The sequence below is a fragment of the Pezoporus flaviventris genome, unplaced genomic scaffold, assembly GCF_033815535.1.
Source record: "Pezoporus flaviventris isolate CSIRO_AGI_PZ_B2104156 unplaced genomic scaffold, CSIRO_AGI_Pfla_v1 ptg000007l, whole genome shotgun sequence".
NCBI lineage: Eukaryota > Metazoa > Chordata > Aves > Psittaciformes > Psittacidae > Pezoporus > Pezoporus flaviventris.
In genome coordinates, this window is record NW_026892555.1 from 42219915 (window position 1) to 42226879 (window position 6965).

General features: G+C 39.9%; 1 long non-coding RNA gene across 2 annotated transcripts; it reads right to left on the reverse strand.

Annotated features, from left to right (window-relative positions):
* Positions 1 to 559: 559 nt before the first annotated feature.
* Positions 560 to 5025, reverse strand: LOC133266359 (uncharacterized). Of its 2 annotated transcripts, none has more exons than XR_009742340.1 (2): positions 4464 to 5025; positions 560 to 1852 (listed from the first exon to the last, which is right to left on the reverse strand). It is a non-coding gene; the product is annotated as an uncharacterized LOC133266359 (long non-coding RNA). The 2 variants fall into 2 exon arrangements; XR_009742339.1 differs by having other exon boundaries at positions 4363 to 5025.
* Between the last annotated feature and the right edge of the window lie 1940 nt (positions 5026 to 6965).

Consider the following 6965-nt stretch of genomic DNA (forward strand, 5'->3'; position numbering starts at 1 on the left):
GAATTTTTATTTGTATAATTCAATTTGGAATTTATAGAGGAAAAATTCTGGCCTGACACAATTATTGAATCAACATTTGATGATCACTGAAATCACTGGATTCTTTCTTTAACCTTTTGCACTTCAAACCCCAGGGGTTTAATTTGTTGAGTTTCAGAACACCTGACTTAAATGCAGTGACTGTGATCAGAATTTCACCTGTCTGGTAACAACAGATTGTGCTTTTCCAACAATTTTGGGCATAGTTTCCTTTCTCTCTTTCTTAACGTCACCTTTAAGCTCTTCTTTTTACATCCACTATATTACTTAATGCTGCATTTTTATTCTTGTGGCTTTTCTTTCCACTCCCTCCCCCCTTTTTTTCTCCTACTTCATTCTTTTGCTGTTCTTCATTTTTGCTTAGGCTAACATTATTGTGGTTTATTTTTAGGATACATACATATTTGGGGTGAAATTATAATCTGAACATTTATATACTGAATATATGTTTTTGTTGGAAAAATATATAATTGATGACTGTTCTCATTCTTCTGAGAAATGCCAATAACAAATGGCAGGCTCCAGTTGAATGACTCTTTTATTGCTTTAGCAAAACAAAACACTGAAAGCAGGCAAAGGAAGTACAACAGGATAATTTTTTTAAAGTACAACAGTTTATCCTGGGGTCAAAAATACTGCAAATGCTGGTGTTTGACTGTTTCACATCTGTCACAATCTTCTGCTGAAATACCATTCAAATGTCAATAACATATTCTGAAAAAAAACATGGAACAGATATACTATAAATAATCACATTGAGAGGAAATAACACACTTGAAACTGGAAATTTCTTTTTTACTTCTAGGCAGATTTCTCAGTTTATTTAGATGTTAAAGAGATCTACTGCCCTTTAAAGTACAGTATTAATAGCTGGGTTAGTTTAACTGCCCTTTTCCCACACACATATGTTTTTGCAGACTAACACCTACTGATACACTTTTCAAACCCTTAACTCTCCTCCGACTCCCAAATGCTCTTCGGTCCTTGTTTCTGGGTGATGGTCACAGAGAACAGAGCCTACTGGAATAAACACAGTTTGTGAATGCAAATTCTATAGGTTTCACTTCTGCTTGAGCATGCACGTAGGTCCTAAAGCTGCATTTACTTAAAAAAAAAACAAACACTGAGTTAAGGCTTCTTTGAAATTTTATTATTATTTGCCATAGCCAATCTCTTTTAAATCTAATATAATGGGATGGGATTCAAAAGAAGCGTCAGAGAGCGAGTAACTGAGTAAGGATAGGCGTGTGCACATATTTAAATTGAGGCACCCACGTGAGCCAAAGGAACATACTAACAGACAGGCAGGCTCTGATGACATTATTGGCACCACTCAGCTCTAGTAAATTTTTTACTTTTACCTTTGCTACATTAATCCACAGTACTACATATTTTTTCACAAACGGTCTTTTTTTTTTTTTGTTAGATGTAGAACATCTACTATGTAGTAGTATTTTCTAAAAGAGAGGATTGGGGAAGGGGGTAGCTGTTGAATTTTGGAAGGAGGATTGTTTGTGTATTTGTTTTCTTACAACTGGCAAAAGCCCAGCAGTTATTCTTCAGAAATTTCACAAGAAATATTCATATGTGCAGGAAATCTACTGGCAAGAAATGGCAGATGAAAGAGTTATGTACTGCTGAATGAGAGTTTTGCACCTGCACACTGCTTAAGTTGGAGAACATGCTGTTGATATAATCGTAATAGCATAACCAGTAGGATGCGTAGTCATCTACCAAGAAGATTTTATTTTGAGACTTAAAGGACTTTTGGCATTAGTGCAAGACAAGGAGCTGAATCAATTTCAAATATGTGCTAAATAGAAAGGAAAAAAACAAACAAACAAACAAACAAAAATATTAAACACATACTATCAGGATGTCACATATAAAGTTAAGACATGAACTGTGCAACTGAGCCCAGACCAGTCTACTGGAGGTCCAAGGACACCAAGTGGAATGCCAGGCACGGTTGCCCAGTAAGCAGGGTCAAAGAAATCCTCCTGAAGCGGGAACCCATTCACAGGATTCTGGTTTATTTCCATTTTATTTATGGAGAAACCTTTTTTTGTTTGTTTTGTTTCTCCCCTCAGGGTCACTAAACTTAGACTGTAACAGAGCTATTCAAGAAACTCCTATGGAACATTTTTGGGGGTCAGGATTTGGTAACTCATTGAAATAAAAAATATGTCCAATGCATATCAAAACATATCAACAAAGTTTCAAAACAAGTGTTGTCCCAGTTTTGAAACATGGAAGCACTGAGGACTCTAGTTCAAGGGTAGACTACTTGGTGGGCCATCCTGCAATGACAGGCCATCAATCCCCTATCCTGGCTGTCAGAAGGTTGAGCAATGATCTGCCAGCCAGTCAGGGCTCCTCCAGAGCCCCGCAGGGTTCCAGAAGAGCTTAGCCAAAATCCAACCGCCCCTGCAGAAAGTTTAGATTTCAGTCAGCTTCCAAGGTCTCTCTGAAGTTTGCTGAACAACTTTACTTTTTAGACTGGTTCCATAAGCTTTCCCGCATTATTTTTTTTTCCAAATCAATCATTTCAACCCAAACAAACCAACTTATCTACCTCGGTAATCACCTATATCATGCAAAATTGTGTACCAGCCCTGGATTTGTCCAAGGACCCATGATGCTGTTTCAGGTTTCAGGCACAGAAAGGTTATTACCGACCTTGGAGATGTGCAGTCTTTCCAAGCTGAACAACAACCTCTGCCATGCAATCAATCAGTCCCCTCCTTACTGAATTTCACCTCGAGTGTTTTTTAAACAGCCATAGAGAGGTGATACCCAGTGTTTCCCTGGGTGAGAAGGCTGAGACCTGGCCATGGTGGTTCATGAGGAATTTTGGCCCTTTCCCACTGATATCTGAATTGCCAGGAAAGTAAGAGAAAAATGCTTCTGAAGAAAACAACTAAACCAGTATTCATTAAAAACAGTTAATACAGAAGTATGCAACCTATATTGCTATCTCTTGATAAGTATTATAGCATATCAATACAGAACATATAACAGTAATCATAAGAGGTCCATGGGGAGATGCACTGCTGAAACTTTGCACTACCATGCTATGAGAGCTGCTGCCCAGCCACACTTGCAGCTCAGGCCAAATTCTTCCTACGTGATAAATATGCTAGTCTCCATCAAGAGTCATGGGAGCAACCTACTCAACTGGAAGGTCACTATTTAATCCACCAAACTTGTGAGCTGAGGGGAGACTATGAACCAACATCCCTAGAAAACCATGCAGCAATCAAAGATTTTCTAATCCTATAAACAAAAATGTTTCTGGGGCTGACCCACAGTGGTTTATTCATGGAATTACTCAGCAAGATTGATCAACAGTCTCCATACTGGGTAAACCACTGCTTTCATCTGAATGTGAATTTCACTACAGACTTTAAAGACAGCTAAATCAACATAGCAATGCATCAGTATGTTATCAGCAGCAGTGTCTTCTGAGATTTGTGATTTGTTTTCTCTCCTTTATTCACTGCAAAATCTATTGAGTTACAAGGAGTACTGAGAGGGAAAAGCCATTTTAAATTGCATGTTTATAATGTTAATGTCATTTGAACAACTAAACTATAAACTTTGTCATTTTGCTTTTAGAAAGAAGAAATAAAAGGTATATAAAGCTTGTAAAGAATCACAGAGTACTTGTCCAGATTACTGACAGTCAGTAAATGCTTCAGAAATCTCTTCCACTTCTTTACAGAGACTCAAATTCAGCAGTCCAGTGAGCTGGGCTATAAAATCAGCATATCTGCCCCAAAAGGACCATGCTTTTTCTTTCAGTAACACAGCCACAATGCATTTGCGGGACAGCAGGCTGGCTCTGGGCTGTAAAAGGTATTCGCCATTTTGTAAAACAAAGCAGCCATCCATAATCTTTTTCGTTTCCAGATAATAAAAGGAAAGTCTCATTTTGTGACTACAACAAAATCTTAAAGCGGTACAGCTGTAAGCAGAAATCCAGTCCATTTGTGGTTTAAAGAGCTCCACGCCTACTGTATATAAAATAATACACTGGTATCATTAGCATAGACAACAGCTTGTTTTCAATTTGGCTGTAGATAATGAAATTATCCCCCAAATTACCATAAAGTGGAACAAATAAACACAAAAGCAAACTCTTTCTTTCCCCCCCACCCTTCAGCAGCGCTGGCTTTCAGCTATTTAGAATAAAAGCAAAGCTTCTGTTTTTCCAGAGCTCCAGTTTGACCTCAAGCAGATAAAGAACATGAAATGACAAACACGCAGCAAAGAGTTACTGTGTCCTTCCCCCCTGGCCTCTGTTTACATTAGGAAATGTACCCGGGGAGGAGGGAAGGGGAGGCAGGAGGGCTGCCTTTCAGCGCCGTGCTCAGCTCTGCTGGCTCCGGCTGGAGCTGGCCCCTGTTTCTGAGTAAGCTTACTCCACTCCAGATGTGCCTCGGCTCCAGCGTGGCTGCCATGTACAGTAAATCGGCATCTGAGGGCTCGTCAATCTGTGGGGTAGAGCAATTGCGGTCTCGCCAGGCCGCCCCACTGGCACAAACAGAAATCTGCGCTGCTGAACTGGAAAAGGAGAAGGAGGAGGAGAAGGGAATGGGGCGACGGGGAGGGATGGAGGCAAATAACAGGAGAGCAGTGTGTGAAAGGTGAGGGGCTGAAAGGTGTCCACTCCCAGGAGGAGAAGGGGAAGAAATAAACACTAACAGCCAACGGGGGAAATGTTCTTAATGCATTTGTAAATTTACTTGTAAATGTTTTACACTTAGAGAGAAAGGGGAATGCTGCATATCATTTGGCAATGTTGGCTGTCTATAGGTCCCCACGGATATACTGGCTTAGTACGACTTGTAACGAGGGCAAGAGAAACATAAAATAGCTGGGAAAACACAGCCAATTAGTCATTACATGTAGATTGTAAAAACAAGTGAGAGAGACAGAGACAGAGAAATAAATACCCTTAGCAAATCGAGTCCCTCTTGTTTATGTCCCTGCAACATGAGTACAAAAAAAGCAGCAGCAATGACGCCTTCTAATCAAAGTGCAACTTGCAAACCAGCCAGTGCTCCCATTCAAAATCCTCCAGGATTTCCTGATGCTCACAAGATTTACCTATTTGCTGTCATTGTAAAATACAAATTGTTTCACTAATCAGGCAGTTTGCTTTGGACCTGACCCCAGTTGTACAAACTCCAAGTTGGATGTTCATTTCTGATCTCCTGCCGCCTACACGGCCGTTGCTAACTGAGTTTTAATAGAATGAGAAAACAATCTTTTCTTTTATAGTGGGTTCAAATGAGCTACCCAGCTTCAAGCTGACTATAGCTGTGTTTTCCTAATCACCATTTTTTTATAGCAATTCTGAGGACAAAAATGCCTGCTTCTCCCTCCCTTCTCTTCCAGCAGCGCCAAGTCTAAGAATGTAAATAAGTGTTAAATTGAAACACAGAACAAAAATTGGTTAGATTCAGTGTAATTGAGTCATAGTTAAATTTAGGCTGCTTTTATTTGCAAATGTGCAATTTAATAGCAGCTCTATGCAGCATCTCTGTGTAGAATGAGATGCCTCATTTATTTATTATTTTTATTGTGGTTGTGCCTGAAATTTTTAGTAAAGGCTCCCAGGGCCATTGTGCTGTCCTCTTTAAAAGATGAGCAATGCATTTTAAAGAGTCTCCTTTGCAAGTGAGACTGTCCTCTGAGTGCCATCTGGGTAAGATGGCAGCACCTTAAGTGGACAGAAATATTGCCAGCTGTTCCACATCTTTAAAAATTGTGAATCAAAGCTGAAAAAAAGTCATGAGGCTGCAGGAAAAAAAAAGTCGTAAGATTTTCCAGAGGATATATGTAACATCCTTTCTTGTCTCCTAATTTGTGAGCCTTCGAACCTTCCCAATACATTGTGAGAGTATAAAAGCTACCTTTTTAAAAGAAACGCTCAAATTCTTGCAGTATGTCTTGATTTAAGGAATGAAGGCTTAAAAACATCAAATATCATTACGATCTGAAGAAAAGCCATAAGACTTGGCAATAGAACAAACAGTTCAAATGAGACTTGATTTTCCTTAGCACCCCATTGACTGGATGGGGTAGTAAGCTCTCTTTCCCCTAGGTTAAATCAATCCTGTAAGGTACAGGGTGCTCTGATTCTGACTATGAAAAACATGTGCAATCGTATATGATTAAACAATTAAAACATGATTATTCTTATGCATAAATTTCATACTGGGTTTTCAAACACTGGAGGCACTGGAATCGTTACATAAGATGCAGGGCAATAGAGTAGCTCAACAAGCCCCCAGTAAGCAATCAGGCATGCATCTGCCAAAGCGGACAAGGCCATGCACAAGAATATGTGTCACATTACCAACTCCTCTGCATCATCCAGAAGGAGGCATGCTGCCTCCCACTTCTTCCTCTCACCTCAGCATCCAGCCATGCCCCAGCTAGCCCCAGCAGAGGGTTCTTGCCATTGCTTATGCCTTATACGGTCATATACAGTAGGACAAAATGTACATAAAAAAAGTGTATTGAACCAAGGTGGCAAGATTAGGATCAAAATGACCTTAAGAGCCATTTAAAATTAGACTGGCCCAAGCACTGGTAAATGTACTATTGGGATTTCCCTTACACTGACAGAAATATGAACTGGGAGATCAAACAGGTGCTTTCAACGGCCAGCATTTCCATGCAGAAAGGCAACACAGACCAGTCTCATTAGACAGTAGCTGAGTTTAGTGAGGAATGTGACTTTTCCCACCCCATGTTGAATGAGTGGCCCAAGGGAAATTCGATACTTACAGGACACCAAGAGCGGCACAGTTCTTAGCTCATCCACCACAATAATGGCACTAATTTGAGAATAAGTGAGCGTAAAGCTGATAATAGTTGTCTGTAAAGAAGCATGTATGATGGTAAGATGATAT